This window comes from Ovis aries, chromosome 2, assembly GCF_016772045.2.
Source record: "Ovis aries strain OAR_USU_Benz2616 breed Rambouillet chromosome 2, ARS-UI_Ramb_v3.0, whole genome shotgun sequence".
Classification (NCBI taxonomy): domain Eukaryota; kingdom Metazoa; phylum Chordata; class Mammalia; order Artiodactyla; family Bovidae; genus Ovis; species Ovis aries.
In genome coordinates this window covers 93618984-93642822 of record NC_056055.1, presented here as the reverse complement: position 1 = coordinate 93642822, position 23839 = coordinate 93618984, and positions in this window count along the sequence as shown.

Sequence of the window (23839 nt, the reverse complement as noted above, 5' to 3'; positions counted from 1 at the left end):
CTGGATACTTTACTAAGGATTAGACTTTTACTTTACCAGAAGATTTACTAAGGAGACATTCATTCTTTTGCTTATGAAGAGCTGTATCTCTATATTTAAAAAAAATAAAAGGATTTACAGGATACTGTAACAAATAATTCTTCAGTGTAGACACCAACACATCTTGTTAGCTACTGGAGTGGGAAAAGGCACTGTCATTTATAAAAATAATTGTGGGGAAGAAATCAAGGGCTTGGATAAGGTGTGAAAGCAGGAAGAAATGGAGAGACAAGCAAAGAAAGGGAAAGGAAAAACAGTAAAAGGCAAGGGAAAGAAGAATAAAGAAGGTAGGAAGAAAATGGGAGGAAAAGAAGGAATAAAGGAGAACTAAAGAGAAGGGAGAAAGCAGTATAAGCACTCAAATAGTAAATATTTGTCTCTATTTTTTAAAGAAAGGCAGATAGAAAAAGGAACTGTCATATTTAAGATTAGCCAGTTAGGATCTCCATTATGTTTAACTGAAGGCAGACACTAGAAGACAAGGTAATTACAGGTAATACTTGAACCTACACAATAAATGCATATTAGATTCTCTGTGCAACACAGGATTGACTCTTCATGGTAACAGAAGGAAATTGTAAATATTGAAACCAGTGATTTTCAAAGTTTGGTCCTCAGGATCTGCAACATCATCACTAGGGAACTTATTAGAAAGTAAATTCTTAGGTTCCACAGGTCACCCACCAAATCAGGAAACTCTAGGAGCTAGGTCCAGAAATCCATGTTTTACCAAGCCCTCCTGGTGATTCGGATGCATGCTCATGCTTAAAAACCTCTGGTTTAAACCACACTTTTTCAGGCAGAGCACTCTGCATGCTTTGTTCAGACAAAAGAATGATCATGTTTCCTGAGGCATCACAGTATACAAATTAATTTATATCAATACAAACGAGGGCTAGTGAACCAACTATTCTAAGACTGAAAACCTGAAGCTACAGATGTATTCTTTCTCCTCTCATATTTCAAAAAGCATGAACTCATTTGCAGCCACATTTTCTAATTGTTTTCTGCCCAACATCCTAAACTCTATCAAGGTCCTACAGTCAAGGCCTCTAAGGGACAGAGTTCTATTAGGGAAGTGTCTTGAGACATATGGAAATCTCTGAATTTCCATATGGTTCACACTTTGAGGATTCAGGACTATAATCCCCCTGGAATACAGGACAGAAATGTCCTACCATGAGACAAAAGTCAAGCCCTTTTATCTCAGGACTGATAAGCAGCTAAAAACCTAGATGACAAAGAACATGCATTTCTTCAACATGATATTTAAAAGAAGCTGTTAAGCTATTTCAGAAAAATTATTGCTGATGCCCCTTTTGACCACAGCTGTAAACTAGTATTACGCAAGATCTGAATCACACTTTTTCTTTAAAACTGATGGTTAAATTTTAAGTAATCTTGAAGTTAGTTGTTACAGCTATTTATTTAAAATTATGTTAAACACAGCATTAAAAACAAAAGTAACATAGACTGAAAGATCCTTGCTTCACAAATATTTTACTTAATCATATGCTTTTCTATGATTTAAGGTCATCTACATCAATTGCCATGAAATCAGAAGACGTTTGCTTCTTGGCAGGAAAGTTATGACAAACTCAGACAGTGTGCTGAAAAGCAGAGACATTACTCTGCTGACAAAGGTTCATATAGTCAAATCTATGGTCTTCCCAGAGGTCACATATGGGTGTGAGAGCTGGATCATAAAGAAGGTAGAGCGTCGAAGAATTGATGCCTTTAAACTGTGGTGCTGAAGAAGACTCCTGAGAGTCCCTCGGGCAGCAAGGAGATTAAACCAGTCAATCTTAAGGGAAATCAACCCTGAATATTCATAGGAAGGACTGATGCTGAAGCTGAAACTCCAGTATTATGGGATTTCTGATGCAAATAGCTGACTCATTAGAAAAGTCCCTGATGCTGGGAAAGATTGAGAGCAGAAGACGACGGAGCCAGAGGATGGATAGGACCACCAATGCAATGGAGTTGAACTTGTGCAAACTTAGGGAGATGGTGAGGGACAGAGAGTCCTTGCATGCTGCAGTCCATGGGAGTACAGAGAGTCGGTCACGACTGGGTAATTGGACAACAACAACATCATTATCTGTACATCCCTGGCCATAACTGAAGATTTCTAGAAGTCTTATCAAAAGCTCCTTTTGAAGAACAGACAGCAGATACTGAAAAAATTACTATAAAGTTGAGAAAATGTCATGTAGGTCATATAAGCCAAAGTTAGTTGAAGATATTTAACTGATTATGAAATTTAAAAATTCACATTTTAAAAATTTAACAAAAAACTTAGTGTGCAAAGGAAAGGGTGAATAGCTAATATGCATTTTTTTCAACTCTAGGGTTTTTTTTTTCTTGTGTTTAATAAAGTTCAGACAGAACTATATTACTTTCTTTTCACAGATTTTCATCCATTTGTTTCTCCCTATTTTAGTGGCTCAGACAGTGAAGAATCTGCCTGCAATGCAGGAGACCAGATTTGATCTCTGGGTCGGGAAGATCCCCTGGAGAAAGGAATGGTTACCACTTCAGCATTCTTGTCTGAAGAATTCCATAGATAGAGGAGTCTTTTGTGCTACAGACCATGGGGTTGCAAAGAGTCAAACACGACTGAGCAACTAAGCATGCATGATAATACTTTCATTCACTTTGAGCTTTACTTTTGCACTCTCTTTTCTGAATATATATAAAATGTCCTTTTGAGTATGAACTCTACTAGTTAATGTGAAATAATTGGTTTCTTTTTGTCAACCTTTTAAATAGGAAAAATAAAAGGAGAGGGCACAATGAAATTATTGAAGCAATTGAACCTGCATGTTTCATACTCAAATTAGTATTGTTAGGTGACTCTCTGTGAAGATACGATCTCCAGCCTTGAGAAATTTGTATTGTGAAATGGTTTCTTTATCAGTGAGGTTAATGAAGATGTCAGCAAATGGGATGAGGCCTTGCCAAATGGAATTACTTTCACCTCCAATCCAACTTGGAAAAAGTGTTAATCAGTATAATAATCTTATCAGCAGCTGAGAAGGAGGTTTTGGATGTGGTCATTTCTATTCCTCAATAGAAAGCCCTGAAAAGATAATTATTCTCAAAATCTATATTATCTATACTATGAAAATCTCTTTTCTAAAGTACAGACCTTTGTAAAACAAAGACAAAATGGGTTGATGGGTCAGAAAGAGTTTTGAAAGAAGAATTTAGATAGGAACATATCTAAAGTATTTTTAAACTTTTCTGGAGAATTCAAGGCATGACCAAAAAAAGTATATATCAACTAAACATAATCATAGAAATAGAGTCATCATATCATAGAAACATAATTACTTAATTGAACAGGATCAACACCACAGCAGAAAACTACATGCTTGCTGAGAATATCAACGTGTAAAATAAAAGCAAAAGCTATAAAGTTTACTATCTGGTATGGTCTGCATATAAAAAATGAATGGCAACCCATACATAATGCTGTAAGTAAAAATGAATTCTAATAGACTAAAGGTCTCAATCTTAAAGGTAAAATGATAAGGAGTTCCAGAAAATAAAATAGCAGGACATCTTCCTGATATATAGTAGCCCAAGATTTTTCAGTAAGACATGTAACCATTCAACCATAAAGGGAATAATTAATCATTTGGATTTCATGAAAAAAAAAAAAAAACCCAAATCTCTGTTCATAAACAAAATCAATACAAAAGAGTAAAAAGATAAGACACAATTAAGATTTTGGAGTTGCATATAAAAAATGAAGACTATTACCAAAATATGCAAAGGGTTCCTATAAATCAATAAAGTAAAAATGAAGTCGTTCAGTCGTGTCTGATTCTTTGTGACCCCATGGACTGTAGCCTGCCAGGCTCCTCCACCCATGGGATTTTCCAGGCAAGAATACTGGAGTGGGTTGCCATTTCCTTCTTTAGGGGATCTTCCCAACTCAGGGATCGAATCCTGGTCTCCCACACCTCAGGCAGACTCTACTATCTGAGCCACCAGGGAAGCCCACATAAATCAATAATAGAAGATAAAAACCTAATTTTTAAAAAAATGGGCAAAAGCTTTAAGTATTTCCCAGAGAAGGCGTGCTGATCTCCAATAAATTTGTGCAAAGGCACTTAACATGTTCAGTTATTAGGGAAATGTAAATTTAAAACTACAAAAGATAAAAGGATACTGTTACATAACAATCAGAATAAAAATTAAAAGACTGCCAATAGCAAGTAAAATGTGGAGTAACTAGAATTCTCATGTACTACTTTTATTTCCTTTTTTTTTTTTTTCAGATGCTTCTGATGAGAGTATAAATTGGTACAACTATTTTGGAAAACTCACAGTGTTTACTAAAGTTCAACATAACAGTACACTGTATGTGTGTAAGTTGCTTCAGTTGTGTTCGACTCTTTGTGACCCTATGGACCATAGCCTGCCAGGCTCCTCTGTGCATGAGATTTTCCAGGCATGAATACTAGAGTGGGTTGCCATGACCTTCTCCAGGGGATCTTCCTGACCCAGGGACTGAACCTGCATATCTTACGTCTCTTGTATTGGCAGTCAGTTTCTTCATTGCTAGTGCCACCTGGGAAGCCCAACAATCTGGCAATTCTGCTCCTAAGTAGTTGCTAATAGAAATGTATACAAATATCCCCAAAATATAATTATGAGTGCCTCTTGATGAAAGTGAAAGAGGAGAGTGAAAAAGTTGGCTTAAAACTCAGTGTTCATAAAACTAAAATCATGGCATCCGGTTCCATCACTTCATGGCAAATAGAAGGGGAAACAATGGAAACAGTGACAGCGACTTTATTTTGGGGGGCTCCAAAATCACTGCAGATGGTGACTCAGTTCAGTTCAGTTGCTCAGTCATGTCAGATTCTTTGCAACCCCATGGACTGCAGCATGCCCAGCTTCCCTGTCCATCACCAAATCCTGAAGCTTGCTCAAGTTCATGTCCATTGAGTCAGTGATGCAATCCAACCATCTACAGATGGTGACTGCAGCCATGAAATTAAAAGACGCTTGCTCCTTAGAAGAAAAGCTGTGACAAACCTAGACAGCATATTAAAGAGCAGAGACATTACTTTGCCATCAAAGGTCTGTCTACTCAAGGCTATGGTTTTTCCAGTAGTCTTGTATGGATGTGAGAGTTGGACTATAAAGAAAGCTGAGCACCAAAGAATTGATGCTGTTGAACTGTGGTATTGGAGGAGACTCTTGAGAGTCCCTTGGACTGCAAGGAGATCCAACCAGTCACTCCTAAAAGAAGTCAGTCATGAATATTCATTGGAAGGACTGATGCTGAAGCTGAAACTCCAATACTTTGGCTACCTGATGTGAAGAACTGACTCACTTAAGACCCTGATGCTGGGAAAGATTGAAGGCAGGAGGAGAAGGTGACAACAGAGGACAATATGGTTGGCTGGCTTCACCAACTCAATGGACATGAGTTTGAGCAAACCAGGTTGGGACAGGGAAGCCTGGCATGCGGCAGTCAGTCCATGGGGTTGCAAAGCGTTGGACACAACTGAGCAACTAAACTTGGCAACATTATCCATAATTGCCTTCAACTGAAAATAACTCAGATGCTCAAAAACATTAGAATAGATAAACAAATTGGCGGTATGCCCACATAATCAAATACCATAAATCAAAATAAGATATTGTACTGATGAATATAATAGCATGAATGTTTCACAAAAGCGAGACACAAAAGAGTAAGTACTTATTTAATTTCACATGTATCAGGTCAAGAAGAGGAAGAACTAATCATGATAAGAGACATCAGAATACTGCTAATTTCTGGAGTGTAAGCTTGAAGCAGTGATTGAGAGATAGATTAAGGGAACACTAGTAATTTGCACATTTTGATCTAGGAGCTGCTTAAATGTGTGTGCTTGCTGTGTTAAATTTTATTGAAGTATACACAGGATTTGAGCACTTTATATATTTTGTATTTAAATGTGAAATTGCCAGTTAAATAGAAAAAAAGTTAAGAAAATGCATTTAGATTATAGGAAAACTATAATGAACTTTGAGGAAAACTTTAAGAAAAAATATGTAAGAAGATAGTTATCTTCCATCTGGAAAATTAATGATACAAGAGTGAATGCAAACTGATCATTTGAAATAGGTTGAGTGCTTTGGTGTTCTTTAATATGCTTTGAAATAGAAAAGGTGCAATATTTATTTCCTTGTTCTAGAGACTAAATCTAGAAGTAATATAAATTACTTACATAAGCAATAAGGAGAAGCTTTTATCATCACATATAACAAGAAAACTTGAAATAGAGATTTCCCAATCTTAGTAAATTTATCAGTTGAATAACAATCAATAACTCAGTTTTATTCCATTTTTCCATATACTCATGTTGGTTTACAGCTTGAAGACTGAAACCACCCTGAGGAGTGGTGGTTTAAAACTAGATTCACAGTGTAATACTAAAGAGAGATCTTATCTCTCTTAGGAAGGGAATGTACAAACTCTTCTCTTAACAAGGGGAATGCTCGCAACAAAAATACTCGCACATATACCATACACACATGTAAGGATGAACTCTTAAATATCCCAAAAAACTCCCCCACTAACAGGGTATGAGCCTTTCCAAGCACCGTCTTATCCCTTGTACAAATTTCTTTTTAGTAAAACACATTTCTTCCTTGGAAGTTCCATCTCTCTACAAGGTATTAAACCTTGCTAATATATTAAACTAGACTATTAAAATTAGCAGGTGCTAGTTCAATACCTCGGAGAAGAAAAGGGCAACCCACTCCAGTACTCTTGCCTGGAAAATCCCATGGATGGAGGAGCCTGGTAGGCTGCAGTCCATGGGGTTGTGAAGAGTTGGACATGACTGAGTGACTTCACTTTCACTTTTCACTTTCCTGCATTGGAGAAGGAAATGGCAACCCACTCCAGTATTCTTGCCTGGAGAATCCCAGGAACAGAGGAGCCTGGTGGGCTGCCATCTATGGGGTCACACAGAGTCGGACATGACTGAAGTGAGTTAGCAGCAGCAGCAGCAGTTCAATACCTGGGTTAGGAAGATTCCCTGCAGAAGGATATGGCAATCTACTCCAGTATTCTTGCCTGGGAAGTCTCATGGACAGAGGAGCCTAGCGGGCTACAGTCCACAGGTCACAAAAGAGTTCGATACAACGAAGTGACTAAATGACAACAACGAAACAAATTTACATGTAATTTTCATAAAAACCCTATGAAGTAAGATAGGTAAAACTGAAGTGAAGCTCAGAGGGGCTAAGTGTCATTTCCAAGGTCACACAGCTTAATATGGATAACTCAGAAATTTAAGCTCTGCTCTTTCAAAGATAAAATCCTAAATCAGGGGCCAACAGATTTATTTCAAAAGTGATAATTAGTATTTTAGGTTCTGTTAACTAAATAGTCTCTGTTAAAACCATTCAGTTCTGTATCATAGCATGGAAATAGCAATAGACAGCATGCTGCTGCTGCTGCTGCCAAGTCGCTTCAGTCGTGTCCGACTCTGTGCCACCCCACAGATGGCAGCCCACCAGGCTCCCCCGTCCCTGGGATTCTCCAGGAAAGAACACTGAAGTGGGTTGCCATTTCCTTCTCCAATGCATGGAAGTGAAACGTGAAAGTGAAGTCGTTCAGTTGTGTCTGACTCTTAGCGACCCCATGGATAGCATATAAACTAATGAATATAGTTGTGCCTCATAAATCTTTATTTATAAAAAATGGTGATGTTTTACCTGATGTACTAAAGAGGAAACAATAAAATGAATTTTGGTTGCAAAATGCTCTACAAAATTATTGACCTAGACTCCTCAAAGATGTATTGGGCACAAAGAATGGTCCAAATGAAAGGGAAACTCCTTATTGTCAAATTCAGACTTAAATTGAAGAACGTAGGGAAAACCACTAGTACATTCAGGTATGACCTAAATCAAATCCCTTATTATTATACAGTGGAAGTGAGAAATTGATTTAAGGGACTATATCTGATAGACAGAGTGCCTGATGAACTATGGAAAGAGGTTCATGACATTGTACAGGAGACAGGGATCAAGACCATCCCCAAGAAAAAGAAATACAAAAAAGCAAAATGGCTGTCTGAGGAGGCCTTGCAAATAGCTGTGAAAAGAAGAGAAACAAAAAGCAAAGGAGAAAAGGAAATCTATATCCATTTGAATACAGAGTTCCAAAGAACAGCAAGGAGAGATAAGAAAGCCTTCGTCAGTGATCAATGCAAAGAAATAGGTGAAAACAATAGAATGGGAAAAAATAGAAATCTCTTCAAGAAAATTAGAGATACCAGGGAACATTTCATGCAAAGATGGGCTCAATAAAGGACAGAAATGCTATGAACCTAACAGAAGCAGAAGATATTACGAAGAGGTAGCAAGAATACACAGAAGAACTGTAACAAAAAAGATCTTCACAATCCAGATAATCATGATGGTGTGATCACTCACCTAGAGCAGACATCACCTAGAGCTTCACATGGAATGTGAAATCAAGTGGGCTTTAGGAAGCATCACTATAAACAAAGCTAGTAGAGGTGATGGAATTCTAGTTGAGCTATTTTAAATGCTAAAAGACGATGCTGTGAAAGTGCTGCACTCAATATGCCAGCAAATTTGGAAAACTCAGCAGTGGCCACTGGACTAGAAAAGGTCAGTCTTCATTCCAGTCCCAAAGAAAGGCAATGCCAAAGAATGCTCAAACTACTGCACAATTGCACTCATTTCACACACTAGTAAAGTAATACTCAAAATTCTCCAAGCCATGCTTCAGCAATATATGAACCATGAACTTCCAGAGATTCAAGCTGGTTTTAGAAAAGGCAGAGGAACCAGAGGTTCCTGGACCATCGAAAAAGCAAGAGAGTTCCAGAAAAACATCTATTTCTTCTTGATTGACTATGCCAAAGCCTTTGACTGTGTGGACCACAATAAACTGTGGAAAATTCTGAAAGAGATGGGAATACCACACGACCTACCTGCCTTTTGAGAAATCTGTATGCAGGTCAGGAACAACAGTTAGAACTGGACATGGAACAACAGACTGGTTCCAAATAGGAAAAGGAGTACGTCAAGGATGTATATTGTCACCCTGCTTATTTACTTCTATGCAGAGTACATCATGAGAAATACTGGGCTGGAGGAAGCACAAACTCGAATCAAGATTGCTGGGAGAAATATCAGTAACCTCAGATATGCAGATGACACCACCTTTACAGCAGAGAGTAAAGAAGAACTAAAGAGCCTCTTGATGAAAGTGAAAGAGGAGAGTGAAAAAGTTGGCTTAAAGCTCAACATTCAGAAAACTAAGATCATGGCATCTGGTCCCATCACTTCATGGGAAATAGATGGGGAAACAGTGGAAACACTGTCAGACTTTATTTTTGGGGCTCCAAAATCACTGCAGATGGTGACTGCAGCCATGAAATTAAAAGATGCTTACTCCTTGGAAGAAAAGCTATGAACAACCTAGATAGCATATTCAAAAGCAGAGCCATTACTTTGCCAACAAAGGTCCATCTAGCCAAGGTTATGGTTTTTCCAGTGGTTGGTCATGTATGGATGTGAGAGTTGGACTGTGAAGAAAGCTGAGTGCCGAAGAAATGATGCTTTTGAATTGTGGTGTTGGAGAAGACTCTTCAGAGTCCCTTGGACTGCAAGAAGATCCAATCAGTCTATCCTAAAGGAGATCAGTCCTGGGTATTCCTTGGACAGAATGATGTTAAAGTTGAAACTCCAATACTTTGGCCACCTTATGCAAAGAGCTGACTCATTTGAAAAGACCCTGATGCTGGGAGGGATTGGGGGCAGGAGGAGAAGGGGACAACAGAGGATGAGATGGTTGGATGCCATCACTGACTGAATGGACATGAGTTTGGGTAAAGTCCAGGAGTTGGTGATGGACAGTGAGGCCTGGCATGCTGCATTCCATGGGGTTGCAAAGAGTTGGATACAACTGAGTGACTGAACTGAACTAAAACAGACATGAGAAGTGAAAGCAATGCATAATCCTTGATTGAATTCTTCATGAATGAATTTTTTAAAATACTGGGCAATTTGTAGACTGTTATATCTGAATATGGACTGTATAAGATATAATTTACTAAGCTGATACTAAATTTATTGGGTAGAGAAGTGTTCTGACTCTGTTTTTAAAAAGTTTTATTTTTCTTTGGAGATACAGCTTGTTGTGCTGCAGTCCTTGGAGTCACAAAGAGTTTGACTGAACTTAGTGACTAAACCAGAACAGACTAAAGTACTGGAGTGGGGGGAAGAAAGGAAAAGAATAGGAATGAAAAGGGAAGGGAAGGGAGAAAAAGAGGGAGGGCGGAAAGAAGGACGGAATGAGGAAGGAAGAAAAGTACTGGGTCATGTTGGTCCCATGACCATAGTTTGCTGATACTCTCCTTAAATTTTTTAATAGTCTGGGTATCCACCACATATCTTTAAGATAACACTGCTTACAAGAGTTTCATTTATTTATTTTCGAACACTAAGTGTAAGAAGATCAAAAGGGTCTAATTTTGACCAACTCCAGTGGTCAATCTCCATGTTGCCCTCAATTCGGTAGAATTTTAGATAAGTTTCTTACTGAGTTTCTTTCATTGACCTTTTTCTTAGAGCAGTTAGTTTAGAAAAATGTGCAATTGTAATTTCTTTCTCTGCCCCTTTGAGATGTTAATCTTCTACAGTCCAGGGATGTCTTTGTCAAGAACCTGGGAGCCAGCAAATCCCTTTGAAATGTAATCATCAAGAAGAGAGTGCCTCTATCCTCCAGTCTCTGGGTGAGAGCAGGGGCTTAAATTTGATATACATCAATTAGCAAATCCTGAGAGCCTAATCACAATGACCAACTTACTCCCTAACATCCTCTAGTACTTTTCCACTAGCTCATCCAAAGCTTCAAAAATCTCCAGCCTTTTGTTTCATGGAGTGCAACCTTTTTTCCTTATGGCAATAGTCTTGAATAAAGTTTTCCTTCACATTTGTAACCAGTACCCAGTGCAATTTCTTTCTTTTGCTCTATATGCCAGAATATCAATGGCTATTAGGTCTCAAACAACCAGGTTTGGGTCAATTAGTAATTGTGATTCAACAGTATTGTAATTAATTTTATAATGTGTTTCTGTTTGTATTTGAATCCTTCATGAAAGTAGGCATTAAGAAAGACATCAAGCATAGCAAAATAGATTTGAATGAAATCTACCTGTGCCTTCAAGTTACATCTAATCTTTAAAACACTAAAGTTGCATTTTCTGAATCACTATTCATGAGCAGAAAGTGATGAGCATCATCTGCTTCCCAGAGAAGGCATCTTCATTTTCTTAAAGGGTGAGTTTAATATGACACCCTGGGAAATTCTGGTTAAATATTTAAGGATGATCAGGCCTTCCTTACTTTGGCCACCTGATGTGAAGTGCAGACTCATTGGAAAATACCCTGATGGTGGGAAAGACTGAGGGCAGGAGGAGACAGGGGGACAGAGGATGAGGTGATTGAATAGCATCACCACCTCAGTGGACATGAATTTGAGTAAACTCTGGCAGACAAAGAAGGACAGGCAAGCTTGTGCTACAGTGCATGGGGTCACAGAGAATCAGACACAACTTAGTAAATGAACAAGGCTTTCCTTTGTTCACTATTTCCTGACATATCTTCCCTGATATACGGACTGAAGGTCTAACCCTTGAAAAAGAGCCAGAAGCAAATTATATTCTACTAGTGGGCCTTATTTACCAAAGACAAAAAAACCACAATCCCCATCTAGGATTATGGAGCTCTAAATCTCATTTGGGCCTCCCCCTTGTGGTTCAGCTGGTAAGGAATCCACCTGCAACGCGGGAGACCTGGATTCAGTCCCTGGGTTGGGAAGGTCCCTTGGAGAAGGGAAACGCTACCCACTCCAGTATTCTGGCCTGGAGAATTCCATATGGGGTCTTAAAGAGTCAGACATGACTGAGTGACTTTCACTTGTAAAAATTTTTTTGATTCCCTGGTGGCTCAGACAGTAAAGAATCTGCATGTAACGTGGGAGACTGGACCTCAGTCCCTGGGTCTGGAACATCCCCTGGAGAAGGAAATGACAACCCACTCCAGTATTCTTGCCTGGAAAACCCCATGGACAGAGGAGTCACAAAGTGTTGGACATGACTGAGCGGCTTTACTTTCACTTTTCAAATCTTATTTACTTAAATGCTTTAGTTTCAAGAAAGTTAGAGAACACTGATTTTTTATGATCACCTTATCCTTGTGCCAACCTTGGAGTTTTTTATTTGCTTGTGCTCTTTTCCCTGAAGTCTGATGTGATGTTTTTAAAAGGTGGAGGTGGTGATAGAGGGGATCTAAAGGACAGGAACTATAAAGTAGATAGAATGAACACATTAAATATGTCTCTGCAATGCACCAAAAGTCAGCCAAGAGTTGAGTAGCAGCTGAAAGTCACTATCCAAACCTTGAGTCCAGAATACGGATCATGTCTACCTGAAGGAAAAGGTGGCCCTTCTCTCCTAAGGCATCCTTTATTCTCCTAACCATGCTCCCTAGAACCATAAATGTCTAGAAGGGGAGCTCTTCTAATCTGTCCTTTTTCTAGAGAAATCTCTCTCCTTCTCTCTCTTATTTTCTTAATAACAACAAATAGTGAATATAACTCTGGACTTAGACAAGAAGCCTAGTATTTCTCGACTCAACTATACTCTGAATTTATGCCATGGAATGATTATACAGTGCGGATTTAAAAGAAAAAGAAATAGTAAAGAGTTCAGAAACCTGAGTCATCATTCTGATTTTTCCAACAGTGCCCCAAACAACTTTATACTTGATTCTTAAACTCCTTTAGCTACAAAATATGATGACACTGAAGCCAGAGGTCCACAGCAGTACAGATTAAATGAAATGACAGATGAAAAAAAATGGTTTGAAAATGTTGCAAACATCATCTAAATGCAAAGCATGACTGCTAGGCAAGGAGATTTAGTTGTTTTGTTTTGTTCTTTATGACATACTTTTTTGATTCTAGTCTTTTTTTTTCTTTGTCTGCTTCACATCATCTCCTCCCTCCCTTCTCCCATGTAGCATTAAGGGCTTAATAACTACAGTCACTTTTCCCATCAGTAGTCACAGAATGTTTAAGTTTCTTGTTGATTTTCTTCTTAATTTAATTAGAATTTTAATGGAATAATTGCAACTTTACATACTCTGCATAGTGATTTAGAGGATTACGTTTACTCGGAGGATTTTTTTAAGTCTCTGGAGGAGAACAGACAATAAACAAAAATGAATAAAATCATTACAGCAATTTATTGAGAATAGTAAAAAGGAAAATGCTTCTGAAATTCCACTTGAACATCAACGTGTTGGGTGTTCTTAAAAATCCTCAACAAAGCCATTCAGTCATTTATTCTGAAAGTATAAGAGAAGTATAAAAATCTCCTGAGCCTTACCATTTTGCTTGTCTAATCATCTATTCCATATTCTTCCCAAACTGAGAAACTTGATCAAAACCTCTAAGGTATTGTTTTCCTTCACATTCTTGTTCTGTAATTCCCTCCCTTGGTGAGGGATTAATTAATTTTCTTGTTGGTACTTTACTTGAATATTCTTTTGAACTAGGAAGCATCAGTGTATATAATACACACATATAGTAACTTTGTACACTATAAAACATCATTTAAGTTATTTTGATACATGTAGTGATGTTGAAGGTCAACATAGAAATTGTATCATTTTTTTTTAACAACACATGCACATCCTGATCTCTTACCAGCTTGCTATGCCCTAGGATGAATACTTTATCTACATTATATCATTTAATTCTCAAAATAGCCCTATAAGAAGTAGTTAATCTTACTATTTTATGCAAAAAATGAATGAAATTTGATAATTTGTAGACATGTGGATGGACCTAGAGACTGTCATACAGAATGAAGTCAGAAAGAGAAAAACAAATAACACATACTGTGTGGAATCTTAAAAAAAAACTTATATATAGATGATCTTATTTACAAAGCAGAGATAAGGACACAAACATAAAGAACAAATGTATGGACACCAAGGGAGAACGGCAGAGATGAGATAAATTGGGAGACTGGGACTGACATAGATACACTAATGATGCTATGTATAAAATATATAACTAATGAGAACTTACTGTGTAGCACAGGGAACTCTACACAAGGCCCTGTGGTGACCTGAATGGGAAGGAAATCCAAAAAAGAGGGGATATATGTATATATGCAGCTGAGTCACTTTGCTGTACAGTAGAAACCAACACATCATAAAGCTAGTATAATTCAATAAAAAAATTTTAAATGACATAGAGAAGATCATTGGATAAAATGTTTAGACTCTTAAGAATCACTTAGTAAAGCAATTTGCACTGTCACTTTCTCCAGATTATACTAGTGGATATAGCCTATGGGGTCAACATGTACTGGAACCCTGAGTTCTACCCAAAATCCCTCACTTCAACCCCACCTACTCAAACTTACTTCACCTCATTGAGCCTCAACGTCTTTTCTGTCAACTAAAGTAAAGGGGTTTCATGATATTTCATGTTCCTCTCAGAAAAGTCCATGAGTCAATGGGGACTGTGCCTACAACTTCTTTAAAAAATCTGTTTAAAATGTTTGATTTTCCTTTTTTGTATCTTACAAACTAAGCACAAAAGTTTTATAAGCCTAAATTATCATGTATACATTTTCAGAAAACTCCATAGACTTTATTTCCACAGATTGATTCTTTGTTTTCATGAAAATTAAAATGGAAAGCAGCTCATATTTGCAAGTTAGACTTCCAATTACAGACTTTGTAATGCAAATTTGAAGTTCAATTCTAGAAAAGAAAAGGATAAAAAGGAGAACCAAGGCTTTAAAAAAGAAAGATTCCTTTTTGCCTTCTTCAATATAATGATTTCTGGAAAGCAAAATAAGTAACAGAATACTGTCTGGTATTCTTGCCTGGAGAATCCAATGGACAGAGGAGCCTGGTGGGCTACAGTCCATAGGGTTGCAAAGACTCAGACAGGAGTGAAGAGACTGAGAATGCATGCATGCATGCAAACTGACTTATCTTCACTTTCTTTTATTCAGATTCCACTCAGTTGCTTTCTCTAGCATGTTGCAGTTGGATATGGCAAATTCATTTTTTGCATGTTTCATTTCTTACAATAATTTTTTTTTTAAAAAAAGAATGAGTATATTTTCTTAAAGAAGTTAAGAAACTGTGCTGTTTTTGTAGAGGGGTAACCAAAACTGCAGAGGGGTAACAAAAAAGATCTTCACAACCAAGATAATCACGATGGTGTGATCATTCACCTAGAGCCAGACATCCTGGAATGTGAAGTCAAGTGGACCTTAGAAAGCATCACTATGAACAAAGCTAGTGGAGGTGGTGGAATTCCAGTTGAGCTATTTCAAATCCTGAAAGATGATGCTGTGAAAGTGCTGCACTCAATATGCCAGCAAATTTGGAAAAGTCAGCAGTGGCCACAGAACTGGAAAAGGTCAGTTTTTATTCTAATCCCAAAGAAAGGCAATGCCAAAGAATACTCAAACTACCGCATAATTGCACTTATCTCACACGCTAGTAAAGTAATGCTCAAAATTCTCCAAGCCAGGCTTCAGCAATACATGAACCATGAACTTCCAGATGTTCAAGCTGGTTTTTAAAAGGCAGAGGAACCAGAGATCAAACTGCCAACATCCGTTGGATCATGGAAAAAGCAAGAGAGCTCTAGAAAAATATCTATTTCTGCTTTATTGACTATGCCAAAGCCTTTGACTGTGTGGACCACAATAAACTGTGGAAAATTCTGAAAGAGATGGGAATACAGACCACCTGACCTGCCTCTTGAGAAACCTATATGCAGGTCAGGAAACAACAGTTAGAACTGGTCATGGAACAACAGACTGGTTCCAAATAGGAAAAGGAGTCTGTCAAGGCTGTATATTGTCACCCTGCTTATTTAACTGATATGCAGAGTACATCATGAGAAACGCTGGGCTGGAAGAAGCACAAGCTAAAATCAAGATTACCGGGAGAAATATCAATAACCTCAGATATGCAGATGATACCACCCTTATAGCAGAAAGTGAAGAGGAACTAAAAAGCCTCTTGATGAAAGTGAAAGAGGAGAGTGAAAATGTTGGCGTAAAGCTCAACATTCAAAAAACTAAGATCATCGCATCTGGTCCCATCACTTCATGGGAAATAGATGGGGAAACAGTGGAAACAGTGTCAGACTTTATTTTTTGGGCTCCAAAATCACTGCAGATGGTGACTGCAGCCATGAAACTAAAAGATGCTTACTCCTTGGAAGAAAAGCTATGAACAACCTATATAGTACATCGAAAAGCAGAGACATTACTTTGCCAACAAAGGTCCTTCTCGTCAAGGCTATGGTTTTTCCAGTGGTCATGTATAGATGTGAGAGTTGGACTGTGAAGAAAGCTGAATGCCAAAGATTGATGCTTTTGAACTGTGGTATTGGAGAAGACTCTTGAGAGTCCCTTGGACTGCAAGGAGATACAATCAGTCCATTCTAATGGAGATCAGCCCTGGATATTCGTTGGAAGGAATGATGCTGAAGCTGAAACTCCATTACTTTGGCCGCCTCATGCGAAGAGTTGACTCATTGGAAAGGACTCTGATGCTGGGAGAGATTGGGGGTGGGAGGAAAAGGGGACAGCAGAGGATGAGATGGCTGGATGGCATCACTGACTCGATGGACGTGAGTTTGAGTGAACTCTGGTAGTTGATGATAGACAGGGAGGCCTGGTATGCTGTGATTCATGGGGTTGCAAAGAGTTGGACACGACTGAGTGACTGAACTAAACTGAACTGAATCAAAACTGAGTAATAGAAGGCTAATAGAAATTACTGGGCTTCCCGCATGGCTCAGGGGTAAAGAATCTGCCTGCACTGCAGGAGCCGAAGGAAATGCAGATTCAGTTCCATTCCTGGGTTGGAAAGATCTCCTGGAGGAGGAAATGGGAACCCACTCCAGTATTCTTCCTGAAGAATCCCATGAACAGAAGAGCCTGGAGGGCTACAGTCCATAGAGTCCCAAAAGTTGAACATGACTAAATTGACTCAGCACACACACAATAGAAATTACTATGTATTAAGCACTTTGCTAAAAGCAAAGTGTAACTTTTTATTCAGAATGAGTAAAATCAATGTCCCTGGCAGTAAGACAGCAGAATCAAGCTCTGTCCTCTGCCTGTGTATTCCACTTTCATGCAGTACCTTACATCTGGCAGTCAGCAGTCTGCGCAAACAGAAACAACTAACTCTGTCAACTTCACGCCCTCCATCTCCAAGACTGCTTTCCAAAGGATCAGCAGTTGGATAAATTCTGATGGTAAGACTTCTAGGTCATTTTTTATACCCTCCTTCTTCTCATTAACTTCTCCTTCATCAGGTCTCATGGACCTTCTGTAATCCTTAATATCAGGAAGAAACCTAGTAAATTATTCTTGGTCAGCCATTTTCACTTGGGCAATTCCTATTTATTATTATCACATAAAATTCAGCTTAAATATCACCTCTTCTGGGAAAAACTTCTAGAAACACCAATATAGACACTATCTTCCTTTGCCTCTTCAGCCTCTGTAACAGTCATGATCTTGTAGTGCTATTTATCTGGCAAATATTTATTTAAAGTGAAGGTCAGACTGGGAATATAGATGAAAAGAACAGAGAACTCTGATCCTTGTGAAGTCTGATGTACTTTAAATAAGCAAGCTAAAAAAAATATAGTATAATACAAACTTTAGTAAATACAAACTTAGTAAATTATATAATACCAAAAAAGGGAAAAATAAGTGAGAAGAGAATCATCTTTTGAAATAGAGAGTTTCTTTGAAGAGAGGGCAGAATCGAGATGGCTGGGAGAAATATCAATAACCTCAGATATGTAGATGACACCACCCTTGGGCTCCAAAATCATTGCAAATGCTGACTGCAGTCATGAAATTAAAAGACGCTTGCTCCTTGGAAGAAAAGATGATCAACCTAGACAGTGTATTAAAAAGCAGAGATATTACTTTGCCAACAAATGTCTGTCTAGTCAAAGCTATGGTTTTTCCAGTGGTCATGTATGGATGTGAGTGTTGGACTGTGAAGAAGGCTGAGCGCCAAAGAATTGATGCTTTTGAATTGTGGTGTTGGAGAAGACTCTTGAGAATCCCTTGGACTGCAAGGAGATCCAACCAGTCCATCCTAAAGGAGATCAGTTCTGAGTGTTTATTGGAAGGATTGATGTTGAAGCTGAAACTCCAATACTTTAGCCACCTGATGCTGAGAACTGACTCATTGGAAAAGACCCTGATGCTGAGAAAGAGTCAAGGCAGGAGGAGAAGGGGACAACAGAGGATGAGATGGTTGGATGGCATCATGAACTCAATGGACATGAGTTTGAGTAAGCTCTGGGACTTGGTGATGGACAGGAAAGCCTGGCATGCTGCAGTACATGGGCTTGCAAGAGTCAGACATGACTAAGTGACTGAACTGAGCTGAAGTGTTGATAGTTAGTTTTCATACTAGTTTTCGAAAATGGAGAGATCTTTACATATGGTTCTACTTCTGGCATTAAATATTTCTTTTCAAAACTGAGTCACAATATTTCTCTTTATAAATCCTAAGCTTTGATCCTATGCCTCATCTTATGGGCAATCCTAGACGTTTACTCTGTAATGTAGTAGTAGGCCCTAAAAATACAGATTTTGAAATGTTGAGTGAATACTGGTATGAAAGTAGATGCTTTCCAGGCTAAATATGCTCTACTTATTCATTTCCTATATTTAACTGAACATGGTTTGTAGAAAATCATCATCATTGGTCTCCGAGCTGCTTGTTGGGAGTGGAAGTTATAAGAAGTAAAAGAGACATAAACTCATTATATGAAAAGAACTAATTTTTAAAGTTAATATATATTTAATATATAAACTGATATGAATGAATATCCTTGTATGTTCCTCATCTTATTCAATACAAAGTTGTTGAAAGTGATTTTAAAAGATCCTGGTTTCAAAAAGTCAACCTGCTTCTATATCTTAGGAATAAAAGTACTTGTTATAAAGACTGTTTACAACTCCCTGGACTGCAGCACACCAGGCCTCTCTGTCCCTCACCATCTCCCAAAGTTTGCCCAAGTTCATGTCCATTTCATCAGTGATGCCATCCAGCCATTTCATCCTCTGATGCCCTCTTCTTCTGCCCTTGATCTTTCCCTGAATCTGGGACTTTTCCAATGAGTTGGCTGGATTTTATCCATCTTTATGAATCTGAGCTAAAGTCGGAAGGGAAGGGAAGGGAAGGCACTCACAAATGCAGGAGATCAGAGAGTCCTATTCTATTTTAGGAAGCCCCATGTGAAAGGCTGTGTGTCTGATCAAAAAAATAAAATTCCGCAGTCCTGTTCAGCACACCAACAATTCTGGCCACCTGTTTTTTCAGTGAGAACTCTAGGGGCTAAAGACAACAAAATTTATGTGAATATGGAAGTTTTCCCCTGAATTTTCTGAGCCCAGGAAGTGCTGTGTGAAGGTGTTTAAGTGTACTCTGGTCTCACCAATGGATAAAAGGCCTGCTTTCTAATTATAGTTGCCTATACAGTACTTTCCCTTAGAATACAGTAAATCAACAAGCCAATGAAAAAATTAATGGTACCCCAAACAGCATAGCCCTCTTGTTCAAAGAAGTTTATTTCACTATTTTGTATCCTGGAGTTTCAACAGAAACTGTACAACAGGATGATTTTGCTGACCTCACAGAAAACAAAATAACAAAAGGAAAATAATCAGACTTGTTGTGCAGTCTGCCAGCAGATGCTGTGAAGAAAGGCAGAACAGCAGCAGTCAGCCATGTTCTGCTACCGGCAAAGTTTAGCTAATCAATATGGGATTGGTGTCTGGGAGTGCATGCGTCCAGGCATGAATTCAGCAAAACACATTAGCGAATTTTCTTCCTCATTATATCTGCCCTATTCCTGAGGCCAAGACAGAAAATATGGTCAGTAAAAAATACAATTTGTGGATTTTAAATTTCACACATTTCTGTTATTCATTGTTACTATATTTATTGCTTTATAAAATAAAGTAGAAATAACCCTGATTTTCTCCTCAGTTTTTATTACAAATTGAATTGCAAGTTTCACATTCAACCATTTGATTGTAAAATATTTAATGGGTATGTTTCTGCAAAGGGTTCATACACTTCCTTCCTCTAGAAAAATGGAATTAATTTTTATTTTCTTTTTTTTTTTTAATTTTTATTTTTTTTATTTTTTTTATTTTTTAAATTTTAAAATCTTTAATTCTTACATGCATTCCCAAACATGAACCCCCCTCCCACCTCCCTCCCCATAACATCTTTCTGGGTCATCCCCATGCACCAGCCCCAAGCATGCTGCATCCTGCGTCAGACATAGACTGGCGATTCAATTCACATGATAGTATACATGTTAGAATGGCATTCTCCCAAATCATCCCACCCTCTCCCTCTCCCTCTGTGTCCAAAAGTCCGTTATACACATCTGTGTCTCTTTCCCTGTCTTGCATACAGGGTCGTCATTGCCATCTTCCTAAATTCCATATATATGTGTTAGTATACTGTATTGGTGTTTTTCTTTCTGGCTTACTTCACTCTGTATAATCGGCTCCAGTTTCATCCATCTCATCAGAACTGATTCAAATGAATTCTTTTTAACGGCTGAGTAATACTCCATTGTGTATATGTACCACAGCTTTCTTATCCATTCATCTGCTGATGGACATCTAGGTTGTTTCCATGTCCTGGCTATTATAAACAGTGCTGCGATGAACATTGGGGTACATGTGTCTCTTTCAATTCTGGTTTCCTCGGTGTGTATGCCCAGCAGTGGGATTGCTGGGTCACAAGGTAGTTCTATTTGCAATTTTTAAGGAATCTCCACACTGTTCTCCATAGTGGCTGTACTAGTTTGCATTCCCACCAACAGTGTAGGAGGGTTCCCTTTTCTCCACACCCTCTCCAGCATTTATTGCTTGCAGATTTTTGGATCGCAGCCATTCTGACTGGTGTGAAGTGGTACCTCATTGTGGTTTTGATTTGCATTTCTCTAATAATGAGTGATGTTGAGCATCTTTTCATGTGTTTGTTAGCCATCCGTATGTCTTCTTTGGAGAAATGTCTATTTAGTTCTTTGGCCCATTTTTTGATTGGGTCGTTTATTTTCTGGAGTTGAGCTGCAGAAGTTGCTTGTATATTTTTGAGATTAGTTGTTTGTCAGTTGCTTCATTTGCTATTATTTTCTCCCATTCAGATGGCTGTCTTTTCACCTTGCTTATATTTTCCTTTGTTGTGCAGAAGCTTTTAATTTTAATTAGATCCCATTTGTTTATTTTTGCTTTTATTTCCAGCATTCTGGGAGGTGGATCATAGAGGATCCTGCTATGATTTATGTCTGAGAGTGTTTTGCCTATGTTCTCCTCTAGGAGTTTTATAGTTTCTGATCTTACATTTAGATCTTTAATCCATTTTGAGTTTATTTTTGTGTGCGGTGTTAGAAAGTGATCTAGTTTCATTCTTTTACAAGTGGTTGACCAGTTTTCCCAGCACCACTTGTTAAAGAGATTGTCTTTACTCCATTGTATATTCTTGCCTCCTTTGTCAAAGATAAGGTGTCCATATGTGTGTGGATTTATCTCTGGGCTTTCTATTTTGTTCCATTGATCTATATGTCTGTCTTTGTGCCAGTACCATACTGTCTTGATGACTGTGGCTTTGTAGTAGAGTCTGAAGTCAGGCAAGTTGATTCCTCCAGTTCCATTCTTCTTTCTCAAGATTGCTTTGGCTATTCGAGGTTTTTTGTATTTCCATACAAAGCTTGAAATTATTTGTTCTAGTTCTGTGAAAAATGTGGCTGGTAGCTTGATAGGGATTGCATTGAATTTGTAAATTGCTTTGGGTAGTATACTCATTTTCACTATATTGATTCTTCCAATCCATGAACATGGTATATTTCTCCATCTATTAGTGTCCTCTTTGATTTCTTTCATCAGTGTTTTATAGTTTTCTATATATAGGTCTTTAGTTTCTTTAGGTAGATATATTCCTAAGTATTTTATTCTTTTCGTTGCAATGGTGAATGGAATTGTTTCCTTAATTTCTTTTTCTACTTTCTCATTATTCGTGTATAGGAATGCAAGGGATTTCTGTGTGTTGATTTTATATCCTGCAACTTTACTATATTCATTGATGAGCTCTAGTAATTTTCTGGTGGAGTCTTTAGGGTTTTCCATGTAGAGGATCATGTTATCTGCAAACAGTGAGAGTTTTACTTCTTCTTTTCCAATTTGGATTCCTTTTATTTCTTTTTCTGCTCTGATTGCTGTGGCCAAAACTTCCAGAACTATGTTGAATAGTAGCGGTGAAAGTGGGCACCCTTGTCTTGTTCCTGACTTTAAAGGTATATGTTGAATACTTCCTGATATACTTCAGAAACACTAAACAAATATAGTTTTAAAATATACAGATTTTTTTTTTCCATTGACAGGTGGAAGCAGGTGTTACAATTTGAGACTAAAAATTATGATTTTAGATTTTATCTGAATAGATGTGATTAACAGATCTCAAAAGATTTTTAAAGTATTGTACGTATATGGCCCACTTCTTGGAGGTTCCAGCTGAACACTAATGTGGACCCCACTTCCCCCAAATAATTTAATTTTCCCATAATACTATCAGTGAGTATATGAAGCAATGAGAATTCTCACACATTGTTGTTGTGAGTACAAATTAGTAAACCACTTTGGAAAACAATCTGACATTAAGTAGTTAATTTGAGGATTCACATATCTTATGTCCTAGCAATTCAACATCTCATTGAATATCCTAAAGAAATTAATGATTCCCACACATGTGCAAAAGTGCTCATAGCAGTATTATTCATAATAGCATCAGCCTGGAAATTACTCAAATAGTTATCACTAAAATAAATAAATCAGTTGTAATACAGTCACATAATGAATGCTTCACAATAATGAAGGGAAACAAACCACTACTAAAATGTAACAAATGAATTTCCAAAGCATAAAATTAAGCAGAAGAAATGGACACAAAAATAACACAGCAGTATAATTCCATTCACATAAAATTCAACCTCCAGCAAAACTCATCATTTATTTAAAAATAGTTTTTCATTTAAAAATCAACTATGCTTCGATTAAAATGCACATATTGATAAAACAAAAAACTTATTATCACAAAACATAGGATATGATTACACCAAAGGGGAACAATCTATTGTTCACTATTTGGCTTCACCTACTTTCAAGAGGTTTTTCTTTCCTTTTTTCCAATTTTTCCCTATGTTCGGTTCCTATTTCCTACTATGAACCATATTCAACTGATAAAACGATTTAGTAGTACCTACATTCTGCTCAGTACTAAAAACTTCTCTTTCTGTATTATTACACAGAGTCCACTACCTTATTCACCTCCCAGGGCATGAAAAGTAATGCTGGATCCCAGTTTGTGAAATCACAGCAAATAGCACTTCTGGATGAAATAAACAAACCCCCCACCACTTCAGCTAGAATTTCCCAACAGTCTCTGAATTTCAGTACCTTTTCTCTGAGAAAGGTTGAAACAGTGTAAAATATATCATGTTTTGTTACCTTTCTCTCTTTAATATCTTGTGAAGGTAGTACAAAGAAGCTAGTAGTACAAAGAGTAGTTTTCTTTTTAAAATGAGTATAGGTGGGGTGTCTGATGCTATCTGGTAAGTAGCTGTGTCTGATTAACACACTGG